Genomic DNA, 18,180 nt, shown 5'->3' with positions numbered 1-18,180 from the left:
AATCTGGCCTTTGCCACCTACTGTTAATGTGACACTGAGCTAGTGACATGAACCCTCAGCCTGTTTTTTCACCTGTGGAATGCAAATAATACTTCTTCATAGAGATCCTGCAAAATTTAAATTAGATGAATAAAAAGTGGACATTCTCAATGGATAGAAATGTGTCTGGTACATAATAAGAATGCCACCAGCCTTAACTGTTTTCATTTCTATTAAAAAATTTTTCTACTCTTGATGTAAATGCCGCAGGCACTTTTATTCTGTTTCAGTAATTTTTCTTCTCCATTTCACCAGAATGTCGGCCACAGTCCCCACGCACTGTTTCCATGGCCCTGTGAGTCTTTATGAACATCCCTAATCCCTAAAGAAACAGGTGCAGGGCTGGGCCAAGCCCTTGAAGCCAACAGGATGGGGAACAGCACATCATCATCTTTGGCGAAGTTAGCAACCACTCCCATAAATCAGATTCTCTCGAACTAACAATTTCTGATAATTGAGTAGTGATTTTCTCAAAAACATCTTGTTCTTACTGTACAATGGCAAAAAAAAAAAAAAAAGTTTTCCATGACATGAATGTTAACTATAACGCAGTGGAATTGAACATGCTTGAATATGGAAGTCAATTTCAAGATGCTGTCTACAAAATGACTTGTGAAAGAACTGTACCAAGAATATTTGTCAATGGACCTTTTATTGGAGGTGCAACTGACACTCATAGTCATCAAAAAGAAGGGAAATTGCTTCCACTAGTTCATCATTATTATTTAAAAAAAAAAAAGTAAAGGGCGCCTGGGTGGCTCAGTTGGTTAAGCGTAGACTTCAGTTCAGGTCATGATCTCATGGTTCATGGGTTCGAGCCCTGTGTCAGGCTCTGTACTGACAGCTCAGAGCCAGGAGCCTGCTTCACATTCTATGTCTCTCTCTCTCTGACCTTCCCCCACTCACGCTCTGTCTCTCTCTCTCCCTCTCTCTCAAAAATAAAATAAACATTAAAAAAATTTTTTTAAGTAAGAGGGAAGAATTTTAGTGATGTAGGTACTTATAACATTGCTAGTAAAATGTTAGTGATTTAAAAGGATAATCCCTGGGGAGCCTGTTAAGGCATTATATAAGCGTCTAACTCTTGATTTCAGCTCAGGTCATGATCTCATGGTTCTTGAGTTCAAGACCCACATAGGACTCTGCATTGACAGTATAGATCCTGTTTGGGATTCTCTTTCTCTCTCCTCCTCTGCCTCTCTCTCTCTCTCTCTCTCTCTCTCTCTCAAAATAAATCAATAAACTTAAAAAAAATCAAAAATGGTAATGCCCAATAATGCCTTTTGAATATTTGAGGATGCTTTAAAAATGTAAGTTATCTTCATGAAAAAGTTGTAAAACTCATGAACAATAAATTGCTGTGGAAATCTCAAAAATGAACAAACAAAAAGTCTTAACTGTTTGTACACTCTATGGTGCCTGGTATAAGTTTTTGCTCAACAGAACATTCACAATAAATTTATGTTGATTTGTTCCATACAGAGAACATTAACCTGGCTCTAATAAAGGCATTTATGCCTGGATTTAATACTTAGAGATTTCTCACAGGGATTTGAAGAACACACATTTCTCTGATGATCCAATGTGAGTTTTGCTCATAAACAGGACACCAAGATGAACAAAACTTTCAGGATTCCCTTCATTCCTGCAGTTAGAGTTTATCTAGAGCACTTGTTCTCGTATGGAACAGTGAAGACAAGTTTGCTCCCCCGAAGTCACTTGGCAATGTCTGGAGACAGTTTTGGTTGTCACAACTGGGGAGACAGTACAGGAATTTAGTGAATACATGCCAGGGATGCTGCTAAATATCTTGCAATGGAGAGGACATCCCTTCGCCCTCCCCCTCCCCAAAAGAGAATTATCTGGCCCACAATATCATTACTGTTAAGGTTGAAAAACCTCAACCTAAAGATTTTCAATGCTTGAGGCCATCACCACTCCTACAATCTCTCCCTTTCCAGAACTCTCTGCTATGCCAAATTCATTAGACAAAGGAGAGCAAGTAGCTGGGGTTAACAGCAAGCCAAGTAAGTAGTGGGTGGTCCATGGAGAATCAAAGAGCCAACTCTAAAAGAATTCTTCTCAGCTCGCGGACTCTAAGGAGTGTTCAACTGGTGGCAGGCTTTTCATTTCTGCGGCACCAAGGCATGGCTGCCTGTGTGTGTCTGATTATTCTCTTCTTGAACAATCTTTTATTTCTTCACTCAATTAAACATGGAAACCAACGTGTGAAACCTCTTTGAAGGATACTAAATAAAGTCCTAAGTACAAGCTGATAAGTATGCTAATGTAAGACTCACTTAAAAGGACTAGAGCCCTTTGTAAAATGTAAATTCATTCTCATAGTTTCCCAAAGAGACAGATGCTTTTATAAGAAGGTCAAATGTCTATCTTATACTCACACTTCAAGGCTGTGAATAAATGTGGTTACAGCACTGGTTTCCTCTCTCGGAAATTTCCTACATCGGTTGCTTGGTTATTTCCTTTTCTTTAGTTAAATATAATCTAGCTGAATGTGGCCTTTTTTCTTTGTTCTTTTCCTTTTCCCTTTCATTGCCTCCCTTCTCTCCTTCCCTCCATCCCACTTCCTTTTTTTTCTTCCTCTGTTACTTCCTTCCATATCCATTCCTTCTTTTCTTTTCAATTATAGGAATAAGAAGAAAAATTATTAGCTATGGTTCCTTTCTAGCTCTTTATCTTCTATCGAAGCTCTAGAAACAGGAATTAGTCATCCACTTAAAAACAAGACCAGAAAACAAAAAAACATTGTGCTGCCATCTTGTGGTAAACTGAGATATTCAGCAAGTCAAATAAATGTAAAGTTCAGAATTAATGAAATGCCTAAAAATGCACAGCTGAGCAGTTGGGGCTCTAGTTAACTGAGATTTGATGTTATCTCATCTCGTGGTTTGGCAGTGAGGGCCCCAACCTAAGGCTGCCTCAAGCCCCATATTCCTTACTGCCCTCAGGGCCTGTGATTTCTCCCAGGAAGAAGGCAAACTTACTGTTCCTAGACTGAGCCTGGAAAACACTGAGTATAGAAGAAAACCCTTTACATAGGTTTATGGCACGTTTTTGGTCTTTAGAAGGAACTTCTCAGGTATTGAGTATTTGAGTTCTTTTCTCTCAAGCCGTCCATGGAGATTTAAGACCTACTGTATTAACATTGGGGGATTGCCCCGTTACGTCAGGATGTTCACATTATAACCTAGATGAGTAACCAGGAGTCAAACGGTTTGGGAAAAACAGAAAACAACCCCAAAAGTTAGTGAGATATTCTAAAGGTCAAAATAGTATCTGTTCAATGAAACAATGCAAATGATATTGCCTTACTGTAGCAGGGGAGGCACACGAAAAGTTGATATTTAATGAAAGCTCTAAACAGTATGGATCCATCAGGTGATGCCAGGACCTCCAACTCAGCAGATCCAAAATGCAACGTGTTCATCCATTTCCCCAACCCAAGCCCTCCCACCCCCATCACCACACACACGCACGCACGCGCGCGCGCACACACACACACACAAACACTGCACCTAGAATATCTCTTTAAAATACAGATTTGATCATGTCCCTATCCCTAGAGTCCTTCCTTGGTCTCTCTTGTCCTCAGATTAAAGTATGAAATCTCCAACCCATATCTGATTCCCTGTCCACTTCTCTAGCACCCTATGCCATCTATATTTGTCTACCTTTTTTTAAGAGAGAGAGAGAGAGAGAGAGAGAGAGAGAAAGAGACGGAATGTGAAGCAGGCTCCAGACTCTGAGTTGTCAGCACAAAGCCCGACACGGAGCTCGAACCCACAGACCATGTGATCATGACCTGAGCTGAAGTCAAACGTTTAACCGACTGTCCCAGTATTTGTCTACTTATCTTTTCAGCGCTGTGCAGTCTGTCACCAGGTTGCTTCCCCTTCCCAACTGCACCTATAGTTCTCTCTTTTTAATGATCCTTACACTGGCAATTCCATTTTTCATCCCTATTTGTCCTGTTACAAGAGGGTAGGGGCTATGGGCATTTTAGTTGCTACATATTGAATGCTCAGAAATATTTATTTAACTTCCCTCTGAACGTGGTTTTCAGCAACAGTGAAATAAGGTAGGACTCTAGAGTGGGGGAGACTAGATCCCTTGCCACAGTTTCCAGATCAGAAACAGGCCCAGTGAGCCTGAGAAACTTGAAGTTCCCCTCACTTGTCTAATGGCAGACCTAGAATCAGAATCCAGTTATCCCAACAAGCAATTCCTAGGACTGTCCGGGAGAAGAGATGGAGAGGTGGAGTGCTTCCTTTGGCATAAATATTGAGTGTAATAAAGAGGTTGAGGAATAAATGTATGTCTGGTCTGTGATGCCTCCATTAGTGTGAAGCATCTCCTATCTCCCTGTGCTTTGAGAGTTTACGCTGAGTTCTGTGGTTCTCTTTGGTCAGAAGGTTTCAGTAGTTCAATTCTAAGACTGTATCGTTGGAGAAGTTCACTTCAGAGTGGTTCTAATGTGGTCTGGAGAAAGGAAAGAAAGCAACCATGTATGTTTTCAGTTTTTACAGCCCCTTGATAAAACATTTGTCACTCTCCCCAACACAAAGATGAGGAAATTTCGGCCCAGAGAAGTGAAGTGACTTGGTCGGAAGCCCTGTGGGCAAATGAGCTGTGATGACTGAGGCCCTCAACAGTGGCCGTCTTTGTCTCCAGGGAGACCCTCAGAGCCGGAACTCCGGGTTCTTAGGTAACCCTGGGGGGATACAGAAGACATTCCTATTGTCGACTGTGAATTCATCCTTAGGAAAGAGCTCAAGTGGTGGTGTCCATTCCCCATCTGTGATATTGTGATTTATAATAAGAAATCTATGTATCCGGTCTTCCTCCCTGGTCCGGACACCTGAAACCCTTGTAAATGTTTGTTCTAAGAAGGCATCTTTTGTTCTAGGGAGTGGTTCTGGGAGGCCTCCTGGATGGCTGCCGGATGGAGGCTGGTCACCAGAAAGACCAGGCCCTGATTAGAAGCTTGAAATTTGTAGTCCCATCTCCTGCCTTCCACAATGGGGAGAGGGGCTGGAAATGGAGTTAATGATCCATCATGCCTACCTGAGAACGCTCCCAGAAGATCCCAGTAGTAGGGGGTCCAGAGAGCTTCCAGACTAGTGAACACATTCACACCAGGCGGGTGACACATCCCCATCTCCACAGGAACAGAAGCCCCTGTGCTCAGAACCCTCCCAGACCTCGCCCTATGTATCTCTTCATCTGGCTGTTCTTCTGTATCCCTCATCTTATCTCCTAATAAACTGGTAGGTATAAGTGTTTTTCTGAGTTCTGTTAGCTGTTCAAGCAAATAATGAACCCAAGGTGGGGAGGTCATGGGAACCTCCGATGTGTAGCCAAGTCTGTCGGAAGTTGTGGGTAGCCCAGGGACCTACTACTTGTGGCGGGAGGTGGGGTGGGGGCAGTCTCCTGGGACTGAACCATTAACCTGTGGGATCTGATGCTATCTCTAGGTAGTGTCAGAATTGAGTTATATCGGAGGGCACACAGCTGGTGTTACAGAGAATTGCTCAGTGTGGGAAAACTCAACACACGTTTGGTGACCAAAAGTGTCAAGTGTTATGAGTGTAGTAGTCATGTGAGAGTAAAGGAGACATACAGGAGAGAAGACTGGGTGGTTCTCTTCTTCTTTTATTTTAATCTTTTTTTTTTAATCTATTTTTGAGAGAGAGCGAGCATGCAAGCAGAGAGAGAGGGAGAGAGAGGGAGAGAGAGAATCCCAAGCAGGCTCCGCATTCTCAAAGCAGAGCCAGACACAGGGCTCACTCTCACGAATTGTGAGATCATGACCCGAGCCGAAATCAAGAGTCCACGCTTAACCAACTGCGCCACCCGGGCGCCCCAGACTGGGTAGTTTTCTAGCTCACCATCACAGGCAGGAGCCAGACCATAAGGCAAACCATATTTATACAGACTTTGTTGGGTTCTAGAAGCTCCGTAGTACGCCAATTTCAGTTATCTGTGATATATTTATTTGCCTTATATATTTGTGAGACACAATAAATCGTTTAAAATCAAAACCACCTGAGGACTTAGCTTCAGAGATGACTAGGAAGGGAGGAAGCTGGAGAGGAGGTAAGGTGGCCTGACCCTCAGGGGACAGTCGGGATCGGGAAAGCAGGCTGAGTCACTGGAGCCTACAGTAAAGGAAGAATGGAAGAACCCAGAGGTGCATGTGTGTCTGAAAAACAAAAAGCCTGGTCTGAGTAAGAAGTAGAGAAGCTGTGCAAGGTTCTCTGGCAGGTGCAGGGTCAGTGATGGTAGAACTAGGGTTCACACCTATGTGGGAACAACTAGTAAACCTCTCACAACCTGTTTCCTATAAAGGGAGGCTTGGTGGATGCCAGATCTGCTACGTGACTGGTGTACTGACTGTAAAGGGTCAGGGTCATTTGAGCGCATGATTGTTTCCGTTCAAGGCCACAGGGACGGTGACATCTGATAAAGCTGCAGCAACCTGTCACTAGCACTCTTCAAAACTGAAGATTGCCGGTCTCCCAGCCTGGATGACCGGTACAAGAGTGAAAGAAAATAAAGAAAATAACGTTTGAGGCACTCCAGTATCAACCTTTCTGCTACCCCAACCTCCAAGAAAGCATTAGAACTTGGTCCCACAACGCGGCCTCCCCTCTAGAGATAAAACCTCCCTGCGTCTACTCAATGCCCATGCCACTTTCTCTCTTCCTTATGCTTCCCTGGTAAAACCCAATCCTGGTTAAATCCAACCCTCTGTCCCTCTGTGCCTGCAACCCTGCAGCTGCACATGGCTGGAAAAACCACTCAGTGATGGCTGCTGATCTTATTTTAAATTCACGGCAGCAAAGGTCTAAGGTTCTCTTAGGCCCCTAGTAGCCGAAGCCATTCTATCGTATTTCCTTAGCCAGCTCACCCTTGGGACCTTTTAGATGGCTGTCGTACCCCTCCTCTTCTCTCTTCAACCTTCCGTCACATTCTCTCCCTTCCTGATTCTCAGCTGAGTGCTTCGTTTCCCATTTCATGGTGCAAGTTGAAGTAACCAGAAGAGAAATCCCACACACTGCCACTTCTGCATCCACCCACCTGTTTCTCTTCCCAAATACTTTGCCTCCTTCTGGAACTCTGGGTGAACAGTCTGTGGTCCGATCTAAGGCCAGCTTGTACACTGTGTCCCATGTCTTTTCACCTACTGGAGAACACCATTATCCCTTTATCTTACTCATCGCTCACCTCCTACCTCTACTGGATCAGTCCCATCAGCATTGACACACGTTGTCGTTATCACTCCTGTCGTGCGCGCGCACACACACACACACACACACATTTTGAAATTCCCTTTCTCCTCTAGCCATTATCCCATTTCCCTTCCTTCTTTTTCAACAAAACGCCTTAAAAGCATTTTTAATGCTTTGTGATCACTTCCCCTCCCCTCATCCTTCCTGGAACCCACTGCAGCCGGGCTTCTGCCTGACCATTCCATTGAAACCACCCCTGCCAAGGTCAGAAACTTCCACGTGATTAAGCTCAATGATCACTTCACAGTCCTCTTGTCTGATCTGCCAGCCGCGTCTGCTGTTCCTTTTCTACCTTCTTGAAACACTTACTTCACTTGGCTCGCGGGCATAACTTCTTCATTTTCCTCCGAACTCGTTGGCCTCTCCTTCTTAGTGTCCATGGAGCTCATCCCCCATACACCCAACCGCTGGATGGTGGAGTGCCCCGGGGCACAGTCCTCTGACCTCTTTTACACTCTGTCAGTCCGCCTGCACCTTCTATGTGAACTTAGCTTTCAAAGTCACTGTAGGCCAGCGACTCCCACACTGACAACTCTAACCAGACCTCGCCTCTGAATTCCAGGCTCCTAAATCTACTTGTTGCATAATGGATCTATGGAGGTATGTCTCTGATAATCCATAGATCACAGTCCTTCTCTGCTTGGCCTCCAGAATCTCTCTGTGAGGGAAGCCCAGCTCTTCCATTCAGTAGACTTTACGTGCAGGAAAGTGTTGACATATCAAGTCTGACTGCTATTATCAGAAAGGCCTCCTCACAAGGTTGGGCTTTGGTTGACATCTAGAAGCTGGGATATCAAGAGTGTTCCCTCATTTGATACTAGCTGGGAAGGAGCAGCCTACGGGAAGCTGGGCAGAAGCTGCCTATGAGCCCCCAACAAAAACCCTGGGCAGGGAGTCTCTAATGAGCTTCCCTGGAAGCTGTTCTTTGTTCATGTTGTCACAACTCGTTGCCAGAGAAACTAAGCACATCCTGGGTGACTGTGTTGGGAGCAGACTCTTGGAAGCTTGTGCCTGGTTTCCCCATAACTTTATCCCATGTACCTTTTCCCTTTGTTCATTTTGCTTTGTATCTTTTCACTGTAATAAGTCATAGCCATGAGTATGACTATATGCTGAGTCCTGTGAGTCATCTCAGCAAATCCCTGGCACTGGAGGAAGTCTCTGGAATGCTCAATATACACATATCTCTGGGCAAGTCACGCCATCTTCCTGTGCCTTTGTTTCCTCAAAGTGGGAATAACCCACTTAGCTTCCGTAAAGTGGGAATAACCAACTCATAGGGCTGTTGTGAGGACTGAATGAGCTAATACATGTAACGAACTTAGAACAGTGCCTGGCTTATGGTAAACAGCCAGAAATATCATGTTATTTCAATCAGAAGTGTCCAAGAATGTACAATTAGATAATATAAGTCCCAGAGTAAAACCCTGAATATCTCTGATTTTGTTTTGTTGTTGTTGTTGTTGTTTGTTTGTTTGTTTGGGGGTCTTACTGTGAAAGTTATACTCTTGTCATATTGCAAACATTTAAGTTCCTTGGGACTCTGCATTTGAATACATTCACCTATCTGGAGTAATCCAATTCTGTAAGCCATATATTGGTTTCCCTACAGAAAAAAGTGATTAGAAGTTCATCAGTCAGTTTATTTTCCTAAATAGTCACATAAGTATATGACACATTGAGTCCGTTAGAATATAACTTCAAGACATTTTGTTGACTATGATCTATTGAACATTTTTATTCTATAAGGCATTGTACTAGTAACATAGGTCAGAGATAGTTGTTTAAGAGCTTACACATTTCTAGCAGTCTTCGATTTCTCTTACTAAGCATTTGTGAAGGCTACTCTCTGCAAAGCTCTATAAAGGCACCGTGTTGCTGGGAAAAGCCATTTTGTGTTTCAGACTGTGACTAATGGACCTTCCCACTTAGCAAATAGAAGCTACCAGCCTGCTTCCTCCAGACTGCAGAAAATTCTAGGTAGAAGGACTTCTAGTTCATTTCTCAGATACACACACACACACACACACACACACACCCCTTCACACACAAAGCAGAGGAGTAAAACCCATCAATCCTGATTAAGCTTGCATTGCTGCACCACAAATTCTGTCTCTCGGGTCTTTCTTCAGAGCCCTCTCTCATCTTCTCGGTCAAGACCAGGAATGACCCATCTTTTCACTTCTCCACGTAAAGCATTTGAGAATATTTACTGATTCAAAAACCTATTCTCCAGAGGCACCTGGGTGGCTCAGTCCCTTAAGCATCTGGCTCTTGATTTCGGCTCAGGTCATGATCTCACTGTCGTGAGATCGAGCCCCATGTCAGACTCCACATTGAGCGAGGAGGGGATTCTCTCTCCCTCTCTTTCTCTGCCCTTCCCTCCACAAATAAATATTAAACATTAAAAAAAAAAAAATAGGGGCGCCTGGGTGGCGCAGTCGGTTAAGCGCCCGACTTCAGCCAGGTCACGATCTCGCGGTCCGGGAGTTCGAGCCCCGCGTCGGGCTCTGGGCTGATGGCTCGGAGCCTGGAGCCTGTTTCCGATTCTGTGTCTCCCTCTCTCTCTGCCCCTCGCCCGTTCATGCTCTGTCTCTCTCTGTCCCAAAAATAAATAAACGTTGGAAAAAAAAATTAAAAAAAAAACAAAACACTTTTTCTCTGGGGAAGCCTTGTCAATGTGATCATTTCTTTATGCCCTCAAATAAGGAGCCCCAATCTATGAGGTGCCTTTTACTCCTGGTTCCCTTTTTCTATTTCTCATGCGGTAAGCAGGTAATTGGGTTCCCAGAACCTGGGCTGTGAAATCAGTCTGTATGAGCCCTTCAGTTCCGATTATAGTCAGTAGGGGGCACCTGGGAAGACAGGAAAGGAGGGCAAGTGTCCACCCTCAGATGGCGCTGTTTACCAAACACCAGCATTTTCTCATCTTGAGAAGGAAGATGCCACTGAGGTTTGAGTTTAGAATACAGCGTTTTGTGTAACGAATCAAAGACAACTATTTACTGCTCCTAGAAGGTCCTGATTCTCGCCCTCCTCCACCTCCATTTATTCTCAACATAACAGCCAGTTATTCTTTAAAAACTTAAGTCCAGAAGTGCCTGGGTGGCTCAGTCGGTTAAGCATCCGACTTCGGCTCAGGTCATGATCTCGCAGTTCATGAGTTCCAGCCCCGCGTCAGGCTCTGTGCTGACAGCTCAGAGCCTGGAGCCTGCTTTGGATTCTGTGTCTCCCTCTCTCTCTGTCCCTCCCCTGCTTGCACTCTGTGTCACTCTCTCTTTCAAAAATAAATAAACATTAAAAAAAAATTTTTTTTTAAACAAACAAAAAAAACCTAAGTCTGAACACATCACATCTGTGCTCAAAGCCTTACGACGGCTCCAAATCTTAGTTTGAGTAACAGCCAAAGGCTTAGGGCAGCTACAAGTCCCTGGATGACCTGGCCCCCGCTTACCCCGACCTCATCTCCATCTTGCTCATTCTGCTGTAGCCCATATGGTTCTCAAACACACCAGGCATGTTTCCTGTCTGTCTTCAGCCCAGCTGTTTACTCCTCCTGGATCTCCTCCCTCAGCACACACGTGGTGGTGCCCTCACTCCTTAATGTTGATGTTCAACCCAGGAACTTCTGATTCATTCCACCCTGCTTTACTTTTCTCCACGGCTCTTGTCTTCATCTGACACACTATCTATTCACTCGATTATTTGCTTATTGTCACTCTTCCTGGGTAGAATGGCAGCTTCAGAATGAAAGAGACTTTGCCTGCTTTGTTCATTGCTCAGTCCCCAGTACCTACAACAGTGCAGGTCCGTGATAGGTACTCAGAAAGTCTTTACAACATGAATGAATACATGAATGAATATCCAAACACTAACAAGTTACACAATTTAAGTCCCGTTTCACAAATTGATACGCAAGCACTGAGTCTCCAAAACAGGACAAGAAAACAGATCAGTGAAGAAGCCAGAGGAAAGTTAACATTCCTTGAAGTCTCTTTCAAAATTGAGTTGGTGGGGCACCTGGGGGGCTCCATTGGTTAAGAGTCTGACTGTTGACTTTGGCTCAGGGCATGATCTCACTGGGAGTTCCAGCCCTGCATCAGGCTCTGTGCTGACAACGCAGAGCCTGCTTGGGATTCTGTCTCCTTCTCTTTCTACCCCTCCCCCACTTCGTCTCTCTCTCAAAATGAATAAAAATAAACTTAAAAAAACAAAAAAACTGAGTTGGTAACAGAGTGTTAAAGGATCCTGAAATTCCTACAATGGGGAAGTCACAAGTCTCGAGAGATCCAGATTTACATAAGTACCAGGTGCTAAGGCCGGAAATCCCGAGCGCTAAATTCTTTCAGCTCAGCCAGTCTTCCCTGGAAAATCCATCTTACATTTGAGTTAAGGTCAAGGATTCGTCCAAGTGGGACAGATGTCAAATATGTTCTCCCATTGTCCCCATACTTGTCAGATAAAATCCCTCCATTTCTGTTTCAGAAATACAACAGTCGTAACTGCAGCATGGACATGACTTCGAGGATAGGTTTTGGCAGGGGGGGGAGGTGCAGAGATGGAAAGAACTGGAGAAACCGTGTCACAAGTCACAAAAAGAAATAGATGTCTAGTTCAGCGGTTCCGTCTGGTTCGTGAGCATTTATTAATCACCTTCAGAGTATCAGGGATCACGCTAGGCACAGAGTAATCAGGGATGAATTAGAAATGAGGTGTTAGAATAGACACATCAACAGATCATCATGTTAATAGGATGGGCTCAGTGCTGTGAGCGAGTCATGATGCAGTCAATGAGAAGGAGATTTCCCCAGTGCTGTCCTCTGTGCTCCAGACCAAAATGTCAGGTCCAAAGTTTTAAGTTTTATTAAGAAAAGCACAGACTTTAGAATCAGATCTGCCATGCAGGTGCCCCTAAGTCAAATTTTTAATAAGACTTTATGGTTTCAAAGCACCTAGGTTCACAGCAAAACTGAACTGAAATTGCAAAACGTTCCCCTGTACCCCTCTCCCTCACATGTTCATAGCCTCCCCTGCTGTCATCATCCCCCACCAGAATGGTACATTTGTCACAATTACTGAACCTACATTGATATGTCATAATGACTCCAAGTCCATAGTTTACCTTAGGGTCCCTCTTGGTGGCTTTGACAAATGTATAATGACATACATCCATCATTAAAGTATCAGGCAGAGTATTTTCGCTGCCCTAAAAAGCCCCTGTTCTATGCTTCTTCATCCCTCCCCCCGCAGCCCCTGGAAACCACTGATCATTTTACTGTCTCCATAGTGTTGCGTGTTCTAGAATGTCCTATAATTGGAATCATACACTATGGGGAACTTTTGGATAGAAAAATGACAAATCACTATGATGTACCTCTGAAACGAGTAGGGTATCGTATGTCGATTATCCTTCAATAAACAAATCAAGTAAAATCCGAGATCATTTTTTAAAAAGAAAAAAAAAAGATCCCACTACACATAATACACTACCAACTATATTTGCTGCGTCCTGATTCTGAGGTAATTGGGTCTATCGTGTGAATTTGAAATGATAAAATTCTATCAATCAGAATATTTAATAAGAATACTGTTTTCCCCATCATATCAGAAAACCCAGTTTCCTGTTTAGAACGCACAACATAGTTGGTAACATCGTGTCATGCGTACTGGTGTGTTTCTCCACTTCCTGTCCAGAAGGGAAGCTCAGGAAGTGTCTTGGTTTAAAACACGGTGCATCTCTCGTGGCGTGGGATCCTGAAATTTCACATTAGCTGATGAATTAGAGGCCGGTGTTTATTCCAGAAAGTAAAATCATTTTGTTGAAAATGAGTATGAGCATTACGTATCATGTCTTTAACGGCAGTTTCGTCCGAAGGCAAGAACAGCTTTCAACCAGATGTAACTAGTCATTTACAAAGGACTGTATACTTTTTCTTAGAGGAAAGTTATACCACATTCCTGGTTCTTCTTTGTCCATCTGTGAACATTAACCAAGCTCAATAACAGCGCTCAAAGAAAAGGATGCCAAGCTCTTGTGAACCGAAGGTCTCCCGAGGAGGTAGTAAGAAGATTGCAATTTAATGAGATACATTTACCTCATGGAACCCCAAAACATGGCAGTTCGTTCATGCACGTATTCATCCGTTTTTTAACAAATAATTTTGTAATGTTTTATTTTATTATTGAGATATAACATATTTTAGAGTGTATCATAAAAATTGCAGAGTTTTGCAAGTTAGGCAAATATATAAATGATACTGTATGTGAAACTGTATTGAAGCCTATCTGCCCAAGTACCCATGTCATAGAAGAATCTATGTCATCCCTTAATGTTCTCTTCCTCTCAAGTGTGCCCTCCTTGAAAAATAGTATTTTAGAACAAATTCTAGTTTACAAATACAGTTCACAAATCCCTTTTGCTAAAATAGAAAGAAAGGAAGAAAGGAAGAAAAAAGAAAGAAAGAAGGAAAGAAAGAAAGAAAAAAGAAAAGAAAGGAAGAAAAAAGAAAGGAAGAAAGAAAGGAAGGAAGGGAGAAAGAAAGAGAGAAAAGAAAGAAAGAGAGAAAGAAAAGAAATAAACAAAGAAAGAAAGAAAAGAAATAAGGAAAGAAAGAAAGAAAGAAAGAAAGAAAGAAAGAAAGAAAGAAAGAAAGAAAGAAAGAAAGAAAGAAAGAGAGAAAGAAAGAAAGAGAAAATAGATTTGATAAACAAAAGTGCTCCTAATTGCAGTTGCAAGACGATTTGGGACGTCGCCTCAGTGCGAGCCTGCCTCCAGATGGCGCCAGAGTACAGCAGATTTCTACCGTCATCTCTAACCAAGTCGAATAAAAATGGGTTTTCCTGCCATCAAATGGACACTTACCTACAGAGATGTAAATTGTGGCTTGTTCATGTCTACATTATTTTCATAAATTTGAAGCATTGCACTTTATATTATCGATAATCTGGCTCTTTGGCCCAATTTTAAGAGGAAGGAATTGTGAATGGTGATGTTTTCCTGACAAAAATTTCCTGTAGGTATCAGCTATTCACGTGTGTCTGTTTTATAATCCACGCTGATTCTAAGAGCGAGGGCATGTTTCATTCCTTTTTGTGTATTTCCCCAGCTGCTAGCTAAATAGAGCAAGTGCCCAAGAAAGCCCCAATTCGTTGATAAATGATGCAGAGAAAAGAAGCAGCACAGTTTAAAACCGAAAAAAAGCCAGAGGCTGTTGTGATTATGGAAACTACAGCAAAGTGGAATGCAGGGAAGTTGCTTAGTGAATTTGAAATACATATGTGGAATTGCGCAATTAAAAATGCCCTTGAGGCGCCTGGGTGGCTCAGTCAGTCAGTTTAGTCCTCCGACTTCAGCTCAGGTAGTGATCTCACCGTCCATGGGTTCCAGCCCCGCGTCGGACTCTGTGCTGACAGGTCAGAGCCTGCAGCCTCCTTCGGATTCTGTGTCTCCCTTTCTCTCTGCCCCTCCCCCACTCATGCTCTGTCTCTGTCTCAAAAATAAATACACATTAAAAAAATCAAAATTAAAAAAACTGCCCTTGATGGGGTGGTGGTCATTGTGTTTTGGTTTTAAAATGCTATTTTATAGCAATGATGTCTTCTGAGCGCTTGCAGGAATCTACTTTCCAGCCGGCAGAACAAATCAAGGGACTGTGTCCAACTCACATGGTTTACCCATCAGTGCTCAGGGAAGAGCAAATCCTCAGTACTTAGTAGATGAGTAAATGAATGAATGAATGAATGGGTGAGTGATAAACAACCAGAGAAAGTCTTACAACGCTAGAAGGTTCTAAGTTGTAAGTCCTGGAACAAGTTGCCAGCCATCTTCCCTTATGGACTGTTCTATACACTGATCAATTTATTTTGATTTCCAATATTTTTTCTTATATTATATGGTTATGTTACCTAATGTGGTTTTCTCTATCGGTCACATTTATCCCCAAATAACATGTGCTCCACTCTCATGTCTTCTCCAAGGGTCATCTCTTCTCCCAGGTAATATAATTAATGAAACTGGAAGAATTCAGGACTGCTTTTTAATTTAGCTTACTGTATATTAAAGCATACTATAAAAATTTCAGAGTTTCACAAATTATGCAAACACACAAATGATACCATATATGGGACAGGACTTAAACGTATTATGTCTGACCAAATGCATTTAGAAGCATCCATGACATATTCCTTTATGTTAAGCGTGTCCTCTTAACTCATTACATCCCTAAAGGATGATTTGTTACTGGCCAGCTGCAGCAGGGAAGGGCATGGGGTTAATCATTTTAATTTTTAAAACTATGAATCAGGGGCACCTGGGTGGCGCAGTCGGTTAAGCGTCCGACTTCAGCCAGGTCACGATCTCGCAGTCTGTGAGTTCGAGCCCGCGTCAGGCTCTGGGCTGATGGCTCAGAGCCTGGAGCCTGTTTCTGATTCTGTGTCTCCCTCTCTCTCTGCCCCTCCCCCGTTCATGCTCTGTCTCTCTCTGTCCCAAAAATAAATAAACGTTGAAAAAAAAATTAAAAAAAAAATAAAACTGTGAATCAGTCTCTGGGCTCCCATTAGCTGAGCTTTTCTTTCTAGAGCAACTTCAGGTTTATGCTGTGTTCAGCAAACATGGATTGAGTTGCCTTCAAATATTAAATATTTATCCTCCGAGATGGGACCTTAAGAAGCACTGGTGACCAACTGTGCCTCATGGTCACCCAGATTCAAAAACGAAGGAGTAGCTTAGCTCTGAAATTGGGGGTGGGCGGGAACATAATGGCGTGCTTTATACCTGACATTCCATTGGTGGGGCCATTGGAAAGGCATTGATTGCTCCTGGAGGGAAATGCATCGTAAATGAGGAACATTAAGAGGGTGTTCAGCCACTTTGCCTTTAAAATATCGCAACAATACTCTTATTTTGGCTCGTCTTTGGCAAATTACTGAGCAACGGAGTCAAATTCAGATAGAATCGTATAAAAGGATCTATGGAATCTATTTTCCGGCCAGGCTTTCTCCCTGTTCCATTTGAACTGTCATCTTCTTCCTTCTGCAGCCTCTTGTTTTTTGAGAACATTCCCTCCCCCCGCTACTGCAGGCTTTCTCAGTCTTTCCCTTTTCTCTAATGTCAATGGACCAACAGGCACAGAGGGCGGGTCTCGAACTTGAAGGCTTCGCAGATATTTTGAGGGTACTTGTTAAAGCAGCAGAGGACTGGCCCCACTTACACCTGCCACGGGGAAGCTTTGGGGGTGGGGCTGGGAAACTTCATTTTCAATAAGCCACAGGCTCAGTTCTGATGTGTAAGTGGTAGCTAGAGCAGTGACCTATTTTCCCTCACACGCTTCATTCCTCTGTCCACTCCCCTTGGCAAAGGAAGGAGTGATTTACAGGGGTGCTTCTCGAATTTTATTGTGAATTGAATCACCTGGAATCTCGTTAAAATGCAGCTCTGGTCAGGGGCGGGGCCCGAGCTTCTGCGTTTCTCACGAGCTTCCGACTGGCGCGGCTGCTCCGTGGACCACGTTCTGAGGGGCAAGGACGCGGGGCAGGAAATCTGTGACCTTTTCCAGAACGCCCCCATTCCTCCCCACTGGGGAAAATCTCATCCCATCTGCTGCAACAGTGAAAATGTTCCCACTTGGGCTTACGACGTAGGTTTGCCTGTTAAGCAATAAAGTCCTAAGGCCGAACATGCACGTGCCGTACGATGGTCTAATCAAACAAAACCTCCGGCAAGATGAGCTACCATTTCACTAATGATAGCATTTCACCAATGAGGTACCGTAGGGTAATTAGGCACCACTGCCAAGCAGGCCACCTAATTAACATAATTAATGTTGCTTTTCTGCAAATCCCATCTTTAGATGTCCTCTTCTCATTCCATCACGTTCTTCCCAATGACGAACCCACACGATGGTGTGAATAAGTTTAAACCGGAGGACAGGTGATTTTGTGAAGCCACCTTGTTTCTGACATAGGGAATGGCGCAGGAAAATAGCAAGGTGTTTGAAAAGTAAGTCATTAAAGAGAAGAACGTGAAGTTGGAGAAAGTAAAAACTCAAAACCTCCCGGATTCACGGTTTTGTGCAGACTGTCTTCCCACGTGCCTTTGAACGATACAGGCATATCCGGGATAAATGGCTAACTTGAACATCTTCAGAAAGCCAGGGAGTAAACAGATCTGGACACCCACTGCTGACAGCGAGTTGGGAGGGGGACAGGTGTTGATACTAAGTGTATTAATGGTGAAACACCCATATAAAAAGGAACTTTGCACAAACATACCTTGCGTCGGGGCACCCGAGTGGCTCAGTCAGTTAGGTGTCCGACTTTGGCTCAGGTCACGATCTCATGGTTCATGAGTTCAAGCCCTACATCAGGATCTCTGCTGTCAGCGTGGAGCCTGCTTCAAATCCTCTATTCCCACTGCCCCCCGCCGCACCCCTCCCCTGCTCTCCTCTAAAAATAAACAATAAAAATTAAAAACAACAACAACAACAACAACAACAACATACTCCTCCAATTGCCCAAAAGCAGGACATACATTTGTAGAGGTATCCCCGGCCCTCCCCCTCTACCAGAAGAGACAGAAGATAATCATCAGAGACAACTGTAGACCCTTATCAATCCAGAGACAGACACCAGAGGAATCTACATACAAACTTTACTGACTAACCTTATTTTCCATTAGTTCACCCCTATACTTACCTTCTAGCAATTTGCTACTCTGGAAACTCAAAGTTCTTGTCCTTTGTCTTGACACTTCTCTGCATATTTCTTGTCCTTTTGTCTAGATGCTATATAAGCCCCAAGTTCTAACCATCCCTCTGAGTTGCTCATCTCC

General features: G+C 43.5%; 1 pseudogene; it reads left to right on the top strand.

Moving 5' to 3' along the window:
- The first annotated feature begins 408 nt into the window (after positions 1-408).
- Positions 409-18,180, top strand: part of LOC121013097 (glutaredoxin-2, mitochondrial-like) — a 57,298-nt pseudogene continuing 39,526 nt past the window's right edge.

Source organism: Herpailurus yagouaroundi, unplaced genomic scaffold (assembly GCF_014898765.1).
Source record: "Herpailurus yagouaroundi ecotype Mexico unplaced genomic scaffold, PumYag 198, whole genome shotgun sequence".
Taxonomy (NCBI): domain Eukaryota; kingdom Metazoa; phylum Chordata; class Mammalia; order Carnivora; family Felidae; genus Herpailurus; species Herpailurus yagouaroundi.
This window is presented reverse-complemented; position numbering and strand designations above follow the sequence as displayed.